At 42.3% G+C, this 21,609-nt stretch overlaps 2 long non-coding RNA genes across 6 annotated transcripts in view; one reads left to right on the top strand and one right to left on the bottom strand.

Moving 5' to 3' along the window:
* LOC139083039 (uncharacterized) overlaps positions 1-21,609 on the bottom strand; it is a 152,321-nt gene that overhangs the window by 115,155 nt on the left and 15,557 nt on the right. For all 5 annotated transcript variants that reach the window (XR_011539528.1, XR_011539531.1, XR_011539527.1 and 2 more), the window contains exons 3-4: positions 21,213-21,317; positions 20,763-20,875 (exon numbers count right to left, since the gene is read on the bottom strand). This is a non-coding gene — a long non-coding RNA (uncharacterized lncRNA). The remainder of the gene's footprint in view (positions 1-20,762; positions 20,876-21,212; positions 21,318-21,609) is intronic.
* Positions 1-21,609, top strand: part of LOC139083040 (uncharacterized) — a 52,286-nt gene that overhangs the window by 24,702 nt on the left and 5,975 nt on the right. The window lies entirely within an intron of this gene.

The raw sequence follows: 21,609 nt of genomic DNA on the forward strand, positions 1-21,609 counted from the left end.
ATATTCTTTGTTGAAGGAAATTTGAGTTTTAGCCAAATGGATTCCAGAATACTCCAAGATAACAAACCGGCTGAAAGATTAAAAAAAAAAAAAATTATCTTTCTGTTTGATACTAAACAATGTTGCTGGGTTTGTTTTCTCTAGCTGGATTGACCTGAGTGCCCAGCTATTTACTGTCACAAACATACTCCTCATTATGGAGGATAAAGAAGGAAACAGTATCTTGTAACTAAACATCATGCCTCTTGAATGGGTCAGGACGAGAAGGGCTTTGGGGGAGCAAAGCTGCTGGCATCAGCATTTCTGTGTTTTATTTGGACCTTTTCTACTCTTCTGTGGTTCTATGGTGATCTTTAAACTGTAAATCCATCATCTTCTCAGACTGGCCCAATGGCAGAGCTGTAGGGGAGAGGCGACATCCACCAGCTTCTTTGCAATCTCTCTCTCTCTGTTTTTTTTTTCTTTGCATACTCAGATAAAGCTAAGGCTAAGAAAGGCCTCCCTGGTGAGAGGGGAGAGCTCAACAAGCTGAAACATGACGCACGAGGAAAGTGAGACACAATGGAGAATTATCTTATTTTCTGAGTTGACTATCTCCCACTTCCCCACCTCTCCTCCTAGAGTGGAAGTTCTATGAACCCAGGGATCTTGTTCTCCGGTGCCTAGAACAGGCCCGGCATAGAGAGCGTGCTCAAAATTTTTTTTGAAAGACAGAGAGATGAAAAAGCTGAGCCATGAAACTCTTATTGCAGAAAGTTTTCAAGAAAGAACAAAATTGCCAGATCTCCTAACGCCTGGGTTGTCAATATTTATTGACCACCTGTAATATGTTAGATGCAGTACCCAAAACATAAACAATAGCAGAAGCAATAACAGAACAAGATTCCAACCATTTTCTAGGCAGAAAGCAAGTTTTGAGGTTATATCCACTTATACCTCAGAAATTGATCTCAAAAAAGGGCAGGAAGATACTAACTGGCAACCAAGTGGAGTATGTGCCTTTCATTACCAGCATGTTCTCTGCTGTTTTGTATGAGCCACTTTCCCTATCTCTGTATCGATTTGTGATATGAGAACGGCTACCCGAAGTCATATCAAATGACACACTCCAAATTTTCTTTGCCATTTAGTACACATTTAAAATAATATAATAGCATTGAGACTTTTAAATAAGGAAAGTGTTCGATGGATCAATTTTGTATTGTGTTAATCATGAGTAGGATGGACAAGAGTGGCTTGACTGGACAACTGTGAGGACAAAGAATCAAGGAGAAGTAGAATTCTTCTTTTCTATTGGGAAGAGTTTTATCCACAAAACTCACTTTGCCTTTCTTACTGCTCATGTCACTGGTGATTCTGTCTCGTTCATGGGCGAGCACCCAGTGCCAGGGCCTTGGTGGGCATTCAATAGATACAGCATTTATTAAGTTTAATAAAATCCTGTACCCTGGGCTGAGCAGCTATTCCAGAAATGCACTTTCTGGCCTCCAAACTGAGGCCCTTGCCTTTCCCGCCTCCTTTCTTTGTGCTGGCCACCTTCCCTTTGGCTTTAGGTCTACAAGGCACTTGGGAAAATGACTGCCCTAATCATAATCTTTAAGATCTCTACAGAAAGTGTCTATAGCTGGAATTTCCTCATTACTTTAATGTCCTCCTAGTCATAGCTTCATGGGCCTATTATGTGTAAATTAGAAACACATTATTCCACCAGCAAAGCTTTTCTTTCAAATGCATAGAATTTTATAACCTGTCACAATCTATTAAATTCCGAATTGTTTGTACTGAAACTGACTTTTTTCTGTTAGAAGATGTCAAAGGATCTTAATTTCAGCTAATTCTGGCAACCAAAACGAGTCTCCTCTACTTAATAGCTGGCAGTGGTCTCCGCAGTAAAATGCTTCCAGGAACAATTGGAAATTACTAAGATAATAGTGTGTTTCTTTAGATTAGTATCACCTCTGAAATGTGAAGCTTTTGCCAATTCAAAGCTTCTTTGCTGTCTTTTTAAAACTGAATTTCCTGCGAAGTTCTTAAATATTAAGAAGAGTTGATGTAAGTAGACAAGAAGACAGCAAACAGGAAAGCTAATGGACAGACTGTGAGTGACCTGTAGAGAGTTCTAGAATTTCATATAGGCTACTTTCAAATAAGGGAAAACTTGGCAGGCTTGAATTTGGAATTCTCTTTAGTTTGTCCTCTTTTCAGAGCCTGACACTATTTCTATTACTATTGCTTTTTGACTTCATGGCCATCAATGGGAATATTTCCACGGATGATATGTTTTGGGCGGGAAAAGCATCATTTCCTTCACAACCAGCTCAGAAAGTATGGTGTTAACTCAGCACTGGTATGAAGAGTTTGCCATTAGGGATCTAATCTCTGAGTTCGGATGTTAGCTCAAATATCTCGTACCAAAGAGATGTTGCTGGGAAAAACAACAAAAGCTCTTGGCTCGATGCTTGAGGAAGAGTAACTAATAATAATGACTAATATTAATTAAGTGCCAGGCATGACAGTAAGTGCTTGATGTGCACTATCTTATTTAATCCTTTAAAAAAAAAGTCAATGAGGCAGATTGCATTATTATTCCCATTTTACAGAGCGCAACTCTAAGGCTAAAGAGGGAGAGTTAAGATTTGAACTCACATCACCCTTTAAAATTTAAAGGGCACACTTCAAAATTTTGTTTTAGAGGGGCTGATCTGGTGACACAGTGGTTAAGTTCACGTGCTCCACTTTGGCAGCCTGGGGTTCACCCGTTCGGATCCTGGGCGCAGACGTAGACACCGCTCATTAAACCATGCTGTGACAGGGTCCCATATAGAAGTAGAGGAAGATTGGCACAGATGGCTCAGCGACAGTCTTCCTCAAAAAATAAAATAAAATTTTGTTTTAGAAAAGACCGTCAATTTCTCCTGTATGAGCTGGCCTGGATCATAATGGGGATTCTGAGCCAGATATTGGAACTTTCTTGTTGGTACTCCTACGTATCCTTGCGTTTATATTGCCATAGAACTTTCATTCTCCATTAAGTAGGAGTGGTACGTGTCTGAGGATATTCCTAAGGAGTCAAGGTATCGTATTCAAGATAGACATGTTACACACAGATTCTCAAGACACTCCAGCTGACTGGTCAATTCAGTCAATTGAGGATGGAACAGTTCAAATTGATGGGCTATCTTAGCATTGTGACAATAAAATTTTAGCCAAAGAATCAGTCAATTTCTGTGAATCCATCATTCCAGCTGCTTGGCCCCGTGTATGCCAACCAGTTGGTGGATATTTTTCACTTTTCTTTCAAAATTTTTCTTTACATTATATGATTTTCCTTGCTTAATTTTCCTATTTCTGTTTGATAAATCTTGCTTGAACAACCCTGAGCTTGTTATAGAACCATTTTATCAATTATGCTCATAGTAATGGCAAATGTGGGTGTGCTTAATTTAAGTATTAATAATAAAAATAAACATTTCCTCCAAAATAATGGCATATGTTTGCCATGCTTCTTGGGCTATAATCCTATTTGCTTTTCTCTGCATGTGATTTGCAATAGAAGCCATTCTTCATAATAAAATTCTCAAAAACGAAATTCTCAATTTTTCTATTTTATGTGACCTGAGAAACTTGGTCAATCTCTCCCTTTAGGACACATGCAATTTGGATGCACCAGACTTAAACAGCCCTGTCTTTTGGTCAGGTGACATTTGTGTTGCAATTACTAGAAATTCACTCAAACTAGATGAAAAACAAAATGTACTTTTTCAAGAAAGTGTTTTAAAAATAAGAACTAGAGCAAAAAGGGCATGCCAGTTAACCAGAAAGTTCAATTCATCAGAACGTCCTTTCACAAAGTGTTCTGGCTCATCAGATTTCATTCTTCCATTTGTTCATTCATGCACTCATCCGTTGCAGTAAGGTGGACTGAGCATTTATGATGACCAGGTGCTGGAAACACACAGAGAGGGCTCCAGGATCCTTGCTGTCAGGGAGCCTCTACTTCCCTCCCTTGGTGTTCCTTCCTTCTGAGCATCTGTGTGTGTGCTACTGAAGAGATGTTGAACAACGGTGCAAAAGAGAGGATGGGGTGAGGAGAAGCTTTAAAATGGCCACTCACTCTTCAATGTGTTAAAGATTAACTTTGGAAACCCAAATTGTGGGCTCGGTTAAGATGAGTATATAAGGATATTTCTGTGAAATGCACTACTCATTGACTTCAGGGCAAATACAATTCAAAGCTTAAAAAATTGAGCTCAATAGTCACTAAGACAGATATAACCATTTCCTTTGAATGATACTTAGGGGTCTAACAGAAGAAATCTCCCGAGAGACCTGTTGCTAGCTCTTTCTCCTGTCCAGCTGCGCAAGTGGTGGCTCTCCAACTTGGCATGCACCCACAGAGTGACTGGCGGGCTGATAAAAGTCGAGATTTCTGGGCTCCATCTCCAGAGTTTATGACTTCTTAGGTCTAGGAGGGAGCCTAAGAATTTGTATTTTAGCAGGTTCCCAGGTGATGCTGTTGCTGCTGGTCCAGGGACCACATTTTGAGAACCATTGTTGTAAATCAATGTTACTCAAAATGCCAACTGCAGGTACGAACTATTCGTTACCCATCTGTGACAAGATAAGTATAGAAACTAAATGGAAATAAGCTTTGGGAATCTTTTATAATTTGACATTTCCATGATATCCAAGTGCATGGTCAGTGGGCATATGTGGGCATGTCTCATTGAGTAGGGTATAGATGAGCTCGGAGCTGTCAAATTTGCATTGTGAATCACCTTGGGTATGAGCTGCAAGCTAGATATGCAGAGGGAGCCCACACTTTATTCTGTGATAGATTGAAAGTATGAAACACTGGTCATTCACCACAGATAGTTAGAGAAACCCTGCTCTCTAAACCATCATGCTATACTGCCTCATTAAAAAAATAATGGTTAATACACAAATGAGTCAGGATCAATCTCCCTCGTATAGTATGGGACAAGTGGGAGGAGGAAGGGGCCGGGTCATGGCCTGGCACCCTCTACCCTGGAGGCCCAGGGGAAACAGGGCTGTAGAGACTGGCCCTGGATGTGCACTATACACCGGTAGGGTGGGTCAGCCCAAGGAGCAAAGACATCTGGCTTTTTTTGAGGCTGGAGGCTTGGACAAAGAAACTGACCAGTGAGGATTTAGGATGCTCAGTCCTGTGCAAGGCTCAAACTGGGCAAGCAGGACGGTTGGATGCTCCCCATTGAGGTCAGCATGGGTACTTCAATGGCAGGCAGTCGGGGAGACTTGAGACCCAAGATAGAAGGTTCCTAATTGTCAGAGTCATCTGAACCCCAGGTCTGAGAAACTGATTTTCTACCTGGGCTTAGGAGCTTGGGCATGACTAGGTCTGCAGGTGGAGGCCAAGAGCAATCCTCATTGTGGGTTCACCCAGGAAGGCCTAGCCCAGGAAAAAGGAAAGCAAAAACCATGCTCTTGATCTCAGCTACTTGGGCTGGCATTTTCTTTTATCTCTTTTAAACATTTTTATTAAAATTTCTAGTGACCTAATTCCTAGCTGTCAGGATTCAGCTGTTCTCAGCCTTAAATTCTAGAATCCTCTTGGCTGGCTAGAAGGAAGCCCATGTGACTGAAGCTGCCTTCATGATTTCAAAGCTTGATTGAACGTGCCTCCAATTGACTTTGCTAACGGTCTTTTCAAATGGATCTCCTGTTAGCTCTACGATTTTACTAGCAGTGATTTATTTTTTAATATTTTGCGCTTCCAGCTCTGATAAACGCAGTGTCCTTTCTAAGCACTTGTACAGATTAGATTGCAGGAGGAGGAGGTTAGCATTTTTCCACGTTCAACACGTCAAGGCCTGAGGAGCAGCCACCGCAGCCGTCGCTTTGCTTTTCTAGTCCCCACTGAAGTCTGCCGTTCTCTAAGACCTTCCTTGGCTGGAGTCACCCCAAGAAGAGGTTTTCATTCCCCTGTATCTAGAAATAGCCATCAGCTTTGTTCTAATGGCCTCTAGTCATTAATTTGACAGAGGGGCCTTATGTGCCCACTGGCTACCTCCTGGGCCTTCTCCCTTCCAGCCAGAGAACTAAGTGCCCAGAAATGCTGCAGCCTGGCAGAGACTCAGCGATGCTACTGGCTGCTGATAATGCTGTGAGTCTGCAGTTGGTCAGCTAGAGAAGCAGAAAGCAGTGTAAGGGAGGGGGTACGCATCACGCATGGGTCAGACAGACCTGAGTTTGAATCTCGCTGTATAGTTTAAGAATGCTTTTGACTGCAAGTAACAGAAAAACCAAGCCAAACTGGTTAGACAGCAAAGGAAATTTAGTGGCTCATGTTGGACCAGAAGCAGACCAGTCTTCTGAATTTGTTGTTCCGGGGGCTTAAGGACATCAGTGGCTCTTCTCTCCACTCTACTGTTTCAGCTTCTTCCTCAGACTGATTCCCTAACCCTCAAACCTGCAAGACGGCTGCAGGCTGGAATCAGGTCTTCCTCATTAGGGGCCAGCAGGGGAAGAAGACGGAGAACTGGTCCCCCCTACCCAGTGAAGGAAAGTCAGTCACTTCGATGGGATTGGCTAATGGAATGCCCTACACTGATTGGCTACAGTCTGGTTTATCTGAGCCAATCACTGTGCAAAAGTGATAGGATTACCTGGTTGGTTTAAACCAATTAGAGGCACTTATTGGAGCTGGAGACAGAGCTGAAGCTGATGGTGCCAAAACCAAAAGTATGCTACACCCAAGGGGAGGAAGGGATGATTGCTGGGAGACACCCTTCATGTTCATCGTACTGGCTCTGCTACTTGCATTCCCTTGAGCTCATCAATGAACCTCTACGAGTCTCGGTTTTCTCATCTATAAAATAAAGATGACCTCACCCTCCCCCTCCCTGGCTGTGGTAGAGATTAGGAGTCAGGCAAGGATACGAAGGAGCTCTGCACTGTGCCTGGCAGGCTGGGAGTGCTCAGTAAAGGTAAGCTAAAGTAGATCCCCCCAGCATGTGCATGGTACCTTCTTTCATGGGCTGGCTTCAAAAGGATCTTCCTCCTTAGTGTTTGGAAGTGAAATGGCCATAAACGATGACGAAGACTGTTCAGAGAGACCATTTATGTGCTGATTTATCCAGACATTGTTTAGGTAAAGAAACTCAAACCAGGCATTTCTAAAACATACAGAGTATCTTTGAGTAGTAAGTTGAAGAAGAGGAATGATCATGAAGATATTAAAACAATGAAGACAAAGAAGAAAATGAAGATAGAAGAGGAGAAGTAGTTACAATTTATTGAGCACTTCTGGGTGTTACACTAGGTCCTTTACATGAGTTGTGAGCCCTTGACGTTGGTTTTATTATACCTATTTGTACATGAGAAACAGAAACTTACAGAAGTTAAGGAGTTTGCATGAACTCAATAGCCATTAAGTGACAAAACCCGGATGTGAACTCAAATTAATACGACTCCAAAGTTCATTTCGTGTTTTCTAGACCAAAACTACCTGCAAAGGAGGATGCCCTCACTCATTCATTCGTTCACTCATTCATTCATTCCCTCACTCGGGCCCTCAGCAAATGGCCCCTGCGCCCCTGCCATGCATGCTGTCTGGGAAAGAAAGATGAGTAGGACACAGCAGTGCCTTCAAGAACCAGACAGTGTCCAAGTCCTGAGATTCCAGGCTTATTTTAGGAGTTCCCCAGGGCAAGGTTGTGTGGGGCAGGGTTTTGCGCCCTTTCTCAGTCAAATGAGAACTGTTGAATCACTGATGATGATAGAGGCCTGGCCACCTTTGGCACAGCATGCTCGAGGCCTGCAAGACATGGGGCGCTGCTCTCTCCCTCCAGCTCCCTCTGCCGTCTGCTCTCCTCAATGAGACAGTTTAATCTTGAGCTATCTCAGAGCAAAGGGGGTCGGAACGTCAGAGGTCACCTTAACTCTCCATAACTCGGTTCCAAAGAGAGAATTGTTTCAGAGGAAAATGGCTGTGACCAGTCAAATTCCTCTTTATTCAGAATCTGGTCCAGATGAAGAGAATGGGTCTCGGGGATTTGTATTGTTGATTCTGTTCAATCATCCAACTGTGTTGAGAGGCCTGTGTGCTGGGGACTGTGCTGGGGATGTGCAAATGAGCAAGCATCTCAGAGCCTCTGGCCTCTTGGGGACACAGGCTGGCAGAGAAGACAGATGCACATAGAATGTAGTATGTATTGTAAGAGAATAGTTTAGTATGCCTCAGTATGGCTAAACATGTTGTTAAAATTTGTGCTAAATTTTGAAAAATTAGTCCAAACTGGTAAACTCTCGCTGTCCTGATTGCTCATCCACCTGCCCCACAAATATCCATCTTCCACCCTTTCTGCCCTGATCCCTTCTCAAGAAACTCCTCTGCCCCCAACATCCCCCTGCTTCCCCATGATCCAAAAACAGGGGCCTCCAAGACCTTGCCCCAGAACTGCAGGAGCCCTCTCTTTCGATTGGTTGGCCTCTGAACATACCCGTTGTTAAACATATTGAGTGTCATCTCTGAACAAAGGCACATACCACAATATGTGCTTCCTAGGAGTAAGGGAATGCAGGGGAGGAGTTGGGACCAGTGAAGGGAGAATACCCCCAGGAATGTACATTGGTTGAACATCTGTTGTCTCCTTGGACCTCTGGCCACATTCAGCCATGCTCCCCAGAACTCCCCAAAAGTCTTCTCCTTTCACCCCCATTCTGCAGTCCTCCTGCTCTGAGTCCCAAGGCAGCTACTTACTGCTGAAGGCAGCCCAAAGAAGCAGACATAGCTCATAAACACGGGGCTCCAAGAAGTTGGGCCTGCCTCCTGGGACTTAGCATCAGTGTCCTCTGAACTTTTAGTCTGGAATTTATTGTAGGAATAAAGAGCTTTTACTTTGGTTTTTGTAGGAATAAAGGATTCAATAGCCAGATGGCTGGATCCTTTTAACCGATGGTTGGAACTCTTACCTGTTAGGATGCTTTCGGCTACTAGTAAAAAAAAAAAAAAAAAACCCAAAAGATCAAACTGGCTTAAACAAAAGGGAAAACTCAAAGGAAGAACAGTGTGGATCCCAAGTGCGGTTCTGTCTATGGAGCCATCAAAGTCCTATGTTTCTTCCATGTCTTATCTTCCGCCACCCTTCGTGTTAGCTTCAGCCTCAGGGAGACCCTCTTCGTTGTTGCAAGATGGCGGGCAGCAAGTAAAAGCAGAAAAAGACAGTGTGTTCTGGCATTTCTGTCCTCAGAAAAAGAGGAAATCTATCCCCAAAGTCCCCTAGTTGGCCCAGGCCTTTTATTTCATAGTCAAAAGTGGGTCACATGTTTACTCCTGTGCAATAGCCAATGAAGGGATTGCAGCCACCATTGCTGCCTTTTTCAATGAAGATTTGCCCCTGGAGTTGGGATAGTTGCCAGCTAATCAATATCAGTGGGCAACCAGCAATGCCTGCTACTGGAACCTATTGGAAAAGGAAAGGCAGAATGGGAGAAGATGGTGTTGGGTGAGTGAGATGGGAACATAGGAGGGTGTCACCAGAGATTAGACATTAGAAGGCAAAGGGCTTTGGAGTAAGGAAACTGGGTTTGGAAGGCTGGTATTTCCTGGGTCATTGTTTCAGTTATTTATTGCTGTGTGACAACCACTCCAAAGTTGGTGACTTAAAACAACCACCATTTATTATTGCTCACTGGTCAGCAGATCAGCTCGGTGGCTCTGCCAAAACGGGCCAGGCTCACTGAACTCGTCTGAACTCTTTCAAGGGTCTGCAGGAGGCTGGCTGGTCTAGGATGGTATCAGTTGGGACAGCTTACCTCTGCTCCACGTGGTCCCTCACCTCCAGCAGGCTAGTCCAGGCTTATTCACCTGAGCCTAGCAGAATTCCAAGACAAAGAGCAGAAGTGTCAGAGGTCTAGGCTCAGAACTGGGACGCTGTCAGCAAAGCCTCATTCTATTGTCCAAAAGCAAGCCATGAGGCCAGCCCAAAGCTGCAAAGTCACGTTGCAGAGTGCGGATACAGGAAAGAGTGAAGATTTGTGACCACTTCTGCAATCAATCTACCACTGTGACCTTTGAAAGTCATTTCTCTTCTCTGCAACACAATTTCGTCACCTCTAAAATGAAGCTAATAATAGTATCTACCTCAAAGTCTTGTGTGAAGATTAAATGAGAAAATGCATGGAAAGTGCTTAGCACAGTGGTGGGCACATAGTAAACATTAAATAAGCATTAGCTTTTATTATGCTTGTATTTATGATTGTAGCTGGTATTATCATCATTATTGTAGTTGCTATAATGATTATTATGATTTTGATTGTCTATCTGTCTGCTGGGTTATGACTCCCCCTAGGATATGAGTCCAGTGAAATGGTTTCAAAAAGCCTGGACTATATGGAAACCTCGCTGTCTCCCCAGATGCCTGTTAATCAGGGGAGGGTGGTTCCAAAGAGCGCCCCATCTGCCTTCCCATGTCTGTTTGGTGATTGCTGTTCTCTCTCAGTTTTTGCTGTGCTGGCTGCTCCGAGCTCCCTAAGCTCCATCTCTCAACTAGAACCCTCCAAGGAACCATGGTTAGCTGCTATTTCAACAGAAACTGCTAGTTTTGGCCAGCGTGCCTCCTGGAGGAAGGGAGCAGCCTTCACTCCCAGGATGGCTGATTTTCTGTTGTTCCATCGGTGCCCCGTACTGAACTCTTGGGGGAGATAATGTAGTTCAGCGTGCCCAGGGGGCTGTGAGTGAGGGAAGGAGAAATCTCTCAGCTTCATCTCACACCTACTCCAATCCAAGCTCTAAGAATTAAAACCAGTTGGCAATTTCTTGGAAAAGAGAATTTGTCTCTTAAATCTGCAAAATGGAGAAGGTTTGGTTTTTTTTAACTGTTGTTTTGTTCGTGATGGAACAACTTCCCGCTGATGGTCCTGGCCTTTATACCCCACGCAGACTCTGGAAGCATCGAGGACGAAGCTTGGAGCTCTTTCCACAAGGCAGCCTGCTGATTTCATTTGCCACCACGGTTTTCCCATCTGCTGAGGGATGGGCCCAGACAGTTTCCCATGTATAATTCACAGTCCTTTGTAATTTAGGCTCAAACAGAATCAACAGCGTGATGAAGATGCCGTGGCCGGGATTCAAAGGGTGGCTCTTCCATTTTCTGTCCTTGCCCCAAACCAGTGCTGGCCCTTCTGTAAGCCCGTCTTCTCTCTGTCCCACTCTTTAGGTCTCTCTTTATTTCCCTCCCTATCTTGTTTCACAACTCCTCACAATTTTTCCTTGTCCTTCCCTTTTACCAAGCACTATATTTCTACCTTGCAACACGCTGCTCTGACTGGACACTTCCCATGGATTCTGTTGCCACAGTGCCCATTGTGGGGCCCCCACTAGCTAATGGTGGCCCTCTCCCCCACTTCTTCTGGCCAGGGCTAAGAGGGATGCTCAATTTGCATTATTTATGTCTTTCTCTGTGGTCTAGTGACGTGCTTTTGCATAACGTATGCAAAATTCTGCTGACATTGAGAATTCATTTGGCTCGAGATGCTCAAAAAGAGGGGCGGGAGGAGCCCTGGTTTGTGTAAATTGAAAAGCTATCAGACAGCTTTGCTTTTTTCCTTCCTGAGAGTTGGAGGATGGCCTCTCCTGAGAGTTCTTTGGATTCCACTTGACAGTCGGGTGAGCTCTTTCACTTAAGGAGCTTTGGTTCCATTTGGGCCATCAGTCTCCTGCCTTCATGTGGGTGGGGCAAGGGATGAGGTCCGTTGTACAGTTCGAATGCAAGCCTGTCACTGCATTGCCACTGCAGCCAGAGACTACCAGAGCGAGGAGATCTTAGAGCACCTGAGAATCTCTTCATTTTATAGAGGAAGAAACTGAGGCTCAGAAAGATGAAATGGTTCACCAAGCAACTAGTCATATGGCATATCATGTTATCTGGTCCTTAAATTCCTTCTGGAAAAATGCATGGTTACAAGGGGCCAGGCATCTTTCTAAACACTTTACCTATTATCTCACTGAATCCTCATAAAAGGCCCATACACTAGGACTTGTTGTTATCATCCTCATTTCCTTCATGATGAAACTGAGGCACAGAGAGTTTAAGTAACTTGTCTGAGGTGATACAGTACTAAGCAGCACAGCTAGGATTCAAATCAAGGTAGGCTGTCTTCAGTGGTTAGTCCCTGATCTAACTCCTCTTTTCGAAGGCCTCTTTGAGCTGCTCCCTTGCTTACAGAAGAATGCCCAAACTCCTTACTTTGCAGCATAAGGCCGTCTATGATCCTGCCTCTTCTGAGTTTCTCAACTTCGTTCTGTTGAAGAAACGTAGCCCAGTGTTGGGAAAAGCAGTGTCTTGCACGCAGTCTTTTGAACCCTACTTGGCCACAGAAGAAAGGGCCTTGGGCCTGAAACACTTCCTTACCAAGAGATGGGAGCCCACACAGCCTGCCCTGGGCTTATTGCCTCGTGTGGGAATATCTCTCCCTGTTTCAGACTCACTGTGTGCACCTTGGTTCTGCCTAAGGATGTGTGTCGATGGCCCCCAGGCCTGCCCCAGCTTTCTGTATTTCAAACCCCACAGGAGAAAGAGAGAATTCCCTCTACTGCAGTGCGTTGTGGGGTAGGGTATTCCTAAATAGGGACCCTAAATAATGGTTGGTAGAATGGATGGATTGATTATGTCAACAGAATATTCTTCAGTATACCAACCCTAGCTTTCTTACCTCCCTAGTTGAGCTCTGTCCTATCTCATTTTCTGATGTCATCATCACCACATAGGGCTCAAGTGATGGACAACAGAGTAGCTAACTCCCTAGTGGCCCAGATATGCATTTACTTCCTGTGTGGATGAAGGCAGGAGGAAGGGACACAAAGAAAGGACCAGTGACCACTCCCTGGGTTAGGTGGTACTCAAGCTAAGGGTACTGGCTCTTACGTAGGGACCTCACTGGAAAATAACAAGAAGGGGGAGATGCAGCCATTCAATCCACACAGCAATCGCCTTACGCAGGAACTACTTTGGCTTCACAATGAGCTCAAGTGCAATAGTTTGCAGCTACTTGTGTTCCCTTACTCAACTTGACCTTAACTGGACTTTCCTACAATATTGAAGCAAGGGCTTCATAAGACTGCCACAGGAGAACATTATGAGTCACATATTATGACTATTATGAGTTTATTATTGAGAAATAAATCATGTTTTTCTCTTGTAACTTATAATAATACATATTATGGTATCACCATATTAAGAGGCAATAATAATTTTACTAACAAAACTCCTAAGAGATAGTACTTAAGTACTATATACGATATATATTTAATATGCATAATTCTGACACACTTATACATCATATTATGGGATATACACAGAAACTATAAGGGATAACTGTATTCTCTAAGTTAGTTGTATCCAAATACCAGTTTATAACCAACCTTTTATGGACCCAGAAAACTAAGAACAATAATATAATCTACATAGAGTGTGTGCGTGATTATAAATTTTTGGAATGTCTTTTCTTAGGGAGAGATGTCATTTATGCACAGATTATAGGCTCTTGCTCTTTTAATATTATCTAGGGCCAGAGGAAAGGGCAATAAATGTCCTTTCTTTTATGAAATAACGATGTTTGTCATATTGGGAAAATCTTAGGATTTTCTGCCTGGGCCTATGATAAGCCTGGTCCTGAGTGGCCTTGAATGCAGTCATCTGTACCCCAAATTACCTCTACTTTTCCACGCCTCTGTCACCTGGTCTCTCCTCCTAGTAGGCAGGCAGGCATGGACAGCTATGAGACTCCACTGCAGTACGTTTCTCAGGGGTGCTGGATCATGAAACAGGGTGTTTATTACTCCAAAGGGTAATCGGCATGGAATTACAGGCAGTGAGGCCAAGTATGATGGATTCCAGACAGCACTGAGAGCTAGTCTCGAGCACTTTAAATTAGCACTTTTGGGTGGCCCTCCTGAGTGTCATCCTTGACCTAAGTAGGCTGCTGGAAACACCAGAGCAGTAGTCTAATAACACCCCAAAACTTAGCCCTTCCCATGAAGTCAGAAATAGAAATCATTTAAATGTCTGTGGAGGAAAAGGATCTGAGGAACAATGATGATCTACTGGTTATAACCACGGATTTCTTCTGTCTCCCTTCATTTCTCTCACTCCCTTTATAACCTCATCTCCCTTTCCACTCTTTATTCTTTATCTTCCTCTTGCTACAAAACATTTTATCCAAATAGTTGAAAAACATGCTTAGCTCGTGTATCCACACATTGAGATTCTCAGTAGGTTCTACAATCGCTTGTGCAATCTGGGGAATGGATTTTAAACTTTTATCAGGAAGAACTAGAGGAGATCGAGAACTCCTGACTAAGAATATAACCAGGCCACGTTAAAATAGCCATCTTCAAACTGTTCTCTTGAAAACTTAGGGAATGGCCACCAAAGGACCAAAGAGGAGGAAGAATGTGTGGAGGAAGGGATATGAAGGAAAGAACCCAATAACATGACTTATGGAACCCACAGAGCTAGCGTATCTGTCAAATTATGGTCCAGGAAACATTTCTGCTCTTCTTAAAGGGTTCAGTTATACCATCCGAGAGAATTAATTCTTGTCTAGGGAGATGCGTGCATTTAGGACAACAGACGTGTCTGAAACTCAAGCTGTCCAGGGGACTCAAGCCCATGCCCATCGTAGGCATGTTTGATATGCCACTCCACCCCACAGTACTACTCTTCTATGGGACTTGGGATGGCAGTGGCCACCATTCATTATAGTACTGAGGGCCCTGTTTTGCTTCTTTATGTCTCATATTTGGGAAAATATACAGAGAGAAGTAAGGGTAAAGGATCCTACCTCAACCCCCACTTCTGTACTTGGTCAAGAAACCCAACTTGGTAATCACAGCTGCCTTCTTCCCCCACCCTTTCCATGTTCCCTGCACTCTGCCAGCGACTCAGTTGGATAGGTTCTTTATCTGATGGATGATCAGACCTTCAGTCCAGATGGTCTGAGTGCTTGACAGCCTTGCCTTTATTGGTGCTCTCAGTTTTCCATTGCCAGGGACTATTGGGCAAGGAAGCATTAAAACGTTCCCAGGGAATCCCTTGAGTTCCAATCACCATTCTCCTTGCCCCATCGTTTAATTGAATCCTATTTCACCCCATTATCTCCCACCCCTTTGATACGAAGATGATGACTTTTCCGTCTATGTAGCTTGAATTAAAAGGCAGATTCAGACTTAAATTTAAATGTTTAAAAAGGGTACACAAATGAAGTATTCTTGCCAAAAATAAAATATTGCCAAAAAGTTGAACTTGAATCTGATCAAGCTTCTAGATTTAACTAATAATTTATAGGAAATACAGGGGAAAGGTACCTGATATCTTTAATAAATTGGAGGGAGGGAGGGAAAGAGAGCGAGTTTGAGATATAAAGACTGAAAGAGACTTGAGACATACCAACCAATACGCGTGTACAGACCTTCTTTGAATTTTGATTTGTAAAAAAGGCCTCTTCTGTCTCATTAAGAGGTGAACAATAAGTAACTTTTACTTTTCATGTTTAATAATTTAAATAAAAGACTATAATAGATTGTTATTTGTTAACTATCTATGGTAGAATTTTTTAATATCGAGCATTATAGGCATAATGAATGAAAATATTAATTTCAAATCATACACATATTTTTCTTGCAGACAAGTAAAATAAAGAGTTTGATAAATAGACTTTTAAGTGTAAAAATACATTCCATTAGGATGAAATTATGGAGGGAGGGTAGAAAATAATGCATCTATGGGAATAAAGATATGATATAAAATTTCAAGAGTTTCTTTCCATATTTTTTTAAAAATGGAAAGATGAGCAGACAGCTAATCTTCAACAAAGGAGCCAAGAACATACAATGGAGAAAGGAAAGTCTCTTTAATAAATGGTGCTGGGAAAACTGGACAGCCTCATGCAAAAGAATGAAAGTAGACCATTATCTTTTTCCATACACAAAAATAGACTCAAATTGGACCAAAGACTTGAAGGTAAGACCTGAAACCATAAAACTTCCAGAAGAAAATATAGGCAGTACACTCTTTGATATAAGCCTCAAAAGGATCTTTTCAAATACCATGTCTACTTGGACAAGGGAAACAAAAGAAAAAATAAACAAGTGGGAATTCGTCAGACTAAAGAGCTTCTGGAAGGCAAAGGAAACCAGGATCAAAACAAAAAAACAACCCACCAAGTGGGAGAAAATATTTGCAAATCATATATCTGACAAGGGGATAATCTCCATTATATATAAAGAACTCACACAATTGAACAACAAAAAAACGAACCACAATCAAAAAGTGGGCAGAGGATATGAATAGACATTTTTCCAAAGAAGATATACAGATGGCCAGTAGGCACATGAAAAGATGCTCAACATCACTAATCATCAGGGAAACGCAAATCAAAACTACACTTAGATAGCACCTTACACCTGTTAGAATGGCTAAAATCACCAAGGCAGAAAATAACAAATATTGGAGAGGTTGTAGAGGAAAGGGGACCCTCACACACTGCTGGTGGGAATGCAAACTGGTGCAGCCACTATGGAAAACAGTATGGAGATTTCTCAAAAAATTAAAAATAGAAATACCTTATGACCCAGCTATCCCACTACTGGATATTTATCCAAAGAACTTGAAATCAACAATTCAAAGAGACTTATGCACCCTTATGTTCACTGCAGCATTATGCACAATAGCCAAGATGTGGAAGCAACCCAAGTGCCCACTGACTGATGAATGGATAAAGAAGATGTGGTACGTATATACAATGAAATACTATTCAGCCAGAAAAAAGACAAAATCATCCCATTTGCAACCACATCAATGGACCTTGAGGGTATTATGTTAAGCAAAATAAGCCAGACAGAGAAAGACAAACATTATATGATTTCACTCATTTGTGGAAGGTAAACATGAACACTGACAAAGAGAACAGTTTAGTGATTATCAGGGGGAATGGGGACAGGAGGTGGGCACAAGGGCTGAAGGGGCACACTTTTATGGTAACTGACAAATAATAATGTACAACTGAAATTTCACAATGTTATAAACTATTATGACCACAAATAAAAAAAATGAAAAGATGGATATCACATTGCCGTGGTACTTGGATTCCGTGGATACATTTAAAAGAATAAATTAACTGTTTATTTTATTTTATTTTATTTGGTGAGGAAGATTGGCCCTGAGCTAACATCTGTTGCCAACCTTCCTCTTTTTGCTTGAGTAAGATTGTCGCTGAGCTAACATCTGTGCCAATTTTCCTCTGTTTTGTATATGGGATGCCGCCACAGCATGGTTGATGATCAGTGTGTAGATCTACTCCCTGGATCCAAACCGGCAAACCCCAGGCTACCGAAGTGGTGCGTGCAAACCTAATCACTATGCAACCAGGCCTGCCCCAATAGTTTTATTTTTTAATGTCAATATTTAAAACATGCCAGAAGTTATGTTTTTTGTAACTGTTACAACTTGTGATGAAAAAATGTAGATGCTAACCAAAAGTGCGACAGAGGTACACAGTTTCAAAATTCTTTCAGTGGAAACACAAGCAAAAGAGTTTAAAAGCCCCCGTCAAATCAACCACTCCTCAATGTTTCTTGAACACACATTTATTTTCTTGCATAATACTTATCCACAGTCTTCTGAATGCATTTCAGGGAAAAAAAATTTTAGATATACTTGAAAGTCCTAATTCCTGCACGGTTGTACCAGAAGGTGTGTGCTTCTCCATGTCATTCGTTCATTCACCTATTAACTTAATGAATACTAGTTGAATGGATACTAAGTTTAAAAACCTGTGCCAAGCCCTAGAAATCACCCACTGGAATCACATACAGTGATTAAATCCTCTAATTAAATCCTTTTGTCACAGAGCCTAACAATGATCAAATTCTTAAGCTCTGATCTTGGTTGAGACTACGCTGGATGAAAATTACGAGACTCATGCAATATCCTCCTGAAAACTAAAACGACCTTAGGAAGGTCTAGCACAAACATATAAGAATAAACAAGAGTATTTCAGAGGGCAGGCTTATTGTTCCAAGGCTTGAATTCTACTCTTAATTGAAATGGCTCCTTGGTACTCTCGTAGGACCCTGAAAAGATGAACTAGAAGCTAGTTCATAAGGGGGTCCATATCAGAGAATATATCCTGACTACTGATGGAAAAAAATCAAAGTCAAGTAGGACAGGCTATGAAGTGATATCAATATTCTGGGTCTGTCACTCTGTGCCCCTAGACTTCGCAAATGCTCTGAAGATTATGTGTGCGTGGAGTTCTGATCTGGAGATGAATTACCTGCGCAGTCCGACTGGCTCTGTTGAACAGAGTCAGCTATATTTTTGGGGGCATAGAAGATGACATTAATATTACCCATATTTATCACGGAGGGGAGGCGCAGTGTTGCAAGCTGCAATTCTGAGATCCATGCGTTCAGTCATGAGCGTGTGCTGTTCTCTGATGTATGTGTTAAACCTAGCAAGCTTTTCTTTTAAAGGAATTTTTTACTCTCTGTTAAGTGTTTATATCCACCTTCCTTCCTTAACCTAAACACACTCTTTCACACATTCTTATACCCTTTAGTGTGATTCTTGCACAAAATGATCCCTTCTTTAATTATTCAGAGAAAAATCTCTGTTTGACGGGGACAGTGGGGATGAAAAACTCACTATTCCTTCCTGCACACACAAATCCTCTTGGGGTAGACTGGCAGGATGCAGTCTGCAATCTAGTTTTTTGTGCGTTTGTGTTTTGTTTTTAACAATTGGAGAGCAGTCTCCTGCCATTTCTCAGTGATTACTTACAAAGTCAAGAAGAGATCTGGTCCACTGCTCTCAGAGACTGACCCTAGGCAATATAAAATCCAGAGATTTCTGCTTGTCATCTTTATATACTCACTCATTCAACAACATTGACCACCTTTGGTATGCAAAGCCCTGAGCCAAGCATTAGACAGAATTATCTGTATTTCATAGGTTCTGAGATACGCATTTTTCAATATTTTAATGTCGTTGAATTTGGAATGTTTCCATGGCAATGTTTTTTTTTCTTTCTTAGTGGCACCAAAAAACAATTCCGTGTCTTACAACCAATGGCCTCTTAGATTTGATGGAATACTCTATCGCTCATGACTTCTCTGCTTTCACTAAAAGAGGGAATATGCAAAATAAGAAGAGGCAAAACTCACAAACCAGCAAGCTTTTCACTTATCATCAGTTTTTGGAGCAAAAGAAAAATCTCGAAGCTGGTGTGGTTTGAAGATGATCTGTGTGTTTCATTTACTCAAGCTCTCCCTGGCCTTAGAAACGTGTCATAATTGAGTGTGGATTATCTATTGTTATTCTATAGTTCTTAAATTCCTAAATGACTTTTTTATTGCTGTAGAGTGAGTGTGAGAGAGCGTGTCTGTGTGTGTGTGTATAGAGCTTTCTACCAAAAACTCATTGGAAATTGATTTTTGGCCTGTTGTTGAAGCCATAGTTTGAGGAGACTTTTTCTTAGCATTTATCTATAACATGTCAGTAGAGACTAGTTAGAAATACTTTAAATCAAGCAAAAGAAAGTTTTTCTGCTCCCTGTATTCATCCAAATGTTTATTGAGTCCCTATGATGGATCAGATGCTGCAAAGCACTATCAGGAGACAGACAAATGGGATATCATTTTTGCCTTCAAGGGACTTACACTTTAAAGGGGAAGAAAACCTATAAACCATGAATGCTCAGATCAGGAAGAAAGAAATGAGTCCTCTAACCATGACCAGGGATATCTAGAGATCCGTATCATATCACAGCATCACACTGACCTTTAAATATAACAAAACAAAGGCTGTCCTCTCCTTTCCTCTGAGATGTGGCTGCAACAGAGAAAAAGACCCCAGGCAGAGCTCAGAATAATGTCCCCAAACAGCCCTTCTGTGGTTGATGTAAAGAGACAACTCCCACCCACTGGGGGATGGCAGGGCTACAGAAACTTCAGTCAGCTGAGTTTTCCATGCCTCCTGTAACTGCTATGGTGGGTTTCTACCCACTAACAGGTCCTATCAATAATCCGTTCGCTCCCTACTCTCATTGCACGCTGCTTTGTCCTTTGTCTTCGCTGCCCAGCTTCTCCGTGAGCCCTCTCAACCCCTTCAATTGCCTTCACCATCCTTCACCTCCAATCTCTTCATAAAATAATCCCTTCTCTCTTTTTGAACTACAAGCTCTTCAAAGGCAGGAACCATGCCTGTGTGACAGAGTAGACCCTAAAAATAAATTTTACTGCCTTGAGGAAGAAAGAAAGGGAGAGAAAGAAGGGAAGATGGCTTTTCTTCTTGACTATATGAGACTAATAAACTGAAGGAAATTTGGGGTCTATTGCAGAGCAGGAAATGGTACCTTGGAATGCCGAGGAAGTCCAACTTGAGTTTCCCCTCCAGCCAATCTCGACCTAATCTTTTGTCCCAGCACATGTGACAGTTGAGATTCTCATGAAGGACAGATGGTAGGGGGCCTGGTCAATTTATCTAGATTTCCCAGAGTACTGACTTTCAAGCCACCTTTCTCTCCTACCTGGTATGCAGGTGATTAAAAGTGAAGTTATTAAAGAGATAGTATTGAATCCACTCTAATTTTGGGGGGTGGGGGGAGGCAGATCACTTGCAAATTTTTCTATTTCACTTTTAGCAACAGATTTCTTGAGACAAACCAGTTTGTGCTCCCCCAGCATCCCGCTACCCAGTGCCTCCTCCACCAGAGCTTACCTGCCCTCAATTCAGACCCAGAAGTCAGAATCCAAAGCAACAGGAACTCTTGCCTCGGCCCGTACCCAAAATGGTCCTGCTTTCTTCTTTTAACTCATAAAATACGTGTGAAACTTATAAACAGAAGGAAAAGTAGAAACATGACCAATTTTAAAAGACAATCACTCATTCTAAGTATGTTCATCTTATTGAAAAACAAAACACACAAACAAACACCTTTACTTCTAGTGTTTCCAGGTTTATGCTGTCTAATTTTTAGACCATTGTCATATGTAATATTTGGGACATACACATCCTAGAAATTATTTGTTGTTTATCTGAAATTTGAATTGAACTAGGTGTTTGTATTTTATCTGGCAATCTTATCACTAGAGAGCATTCCTTGGGATTCACCAAAGACATTTATATACACTACTTCTTCTGAGCAAAGAGATTTGAAGTAATAAGTACCTCATAACGGTAGCAGCTCAAATATTGGGTAGTCTATCAAAGGAGAAGAAATTGAGGACTTCTTAGCATCTCAGAAATCGCCATACAGGCAGAGGTCCAGCTTGTCTGTAAGAAAGGAGATCAACCACAGTGATAAAGAAGGAGGCAGTGGGCAACAAAGTAAGGGATCAAAGGGAACAGAGCGTTTCTGAGGACCACAGCAGACACGATGTGCCTGGCTAACTGGTGCCACCCTGTGCCCACCCCGGAGAGAGCCCACTCTGCTCAGTCCTGTCTCCTCCCTCCCGGGCCTCCGGGAAAGTGGAGAACGAGACCCAGTTCAGTGCTTTGGAAGCCATAACATTTTGACAGAGGAACCCAACTAACTTTCAGCTTCCTTCTTTTTGCGCCTCAGCCC

The sequence above is a fragment of the Equus przewalskii genome, chromosome 4 (assembly GCF_037783145.1).
Source record: "Equus przewalskii isolate Varuska chromosome 4, EquPr2, whole genome shotgun sequence".
NCBI lineage: Eukaryota > Metazoa > Chordata > Mammalia > Perissodactyla > Equidae > Equus > Equus przewalskii.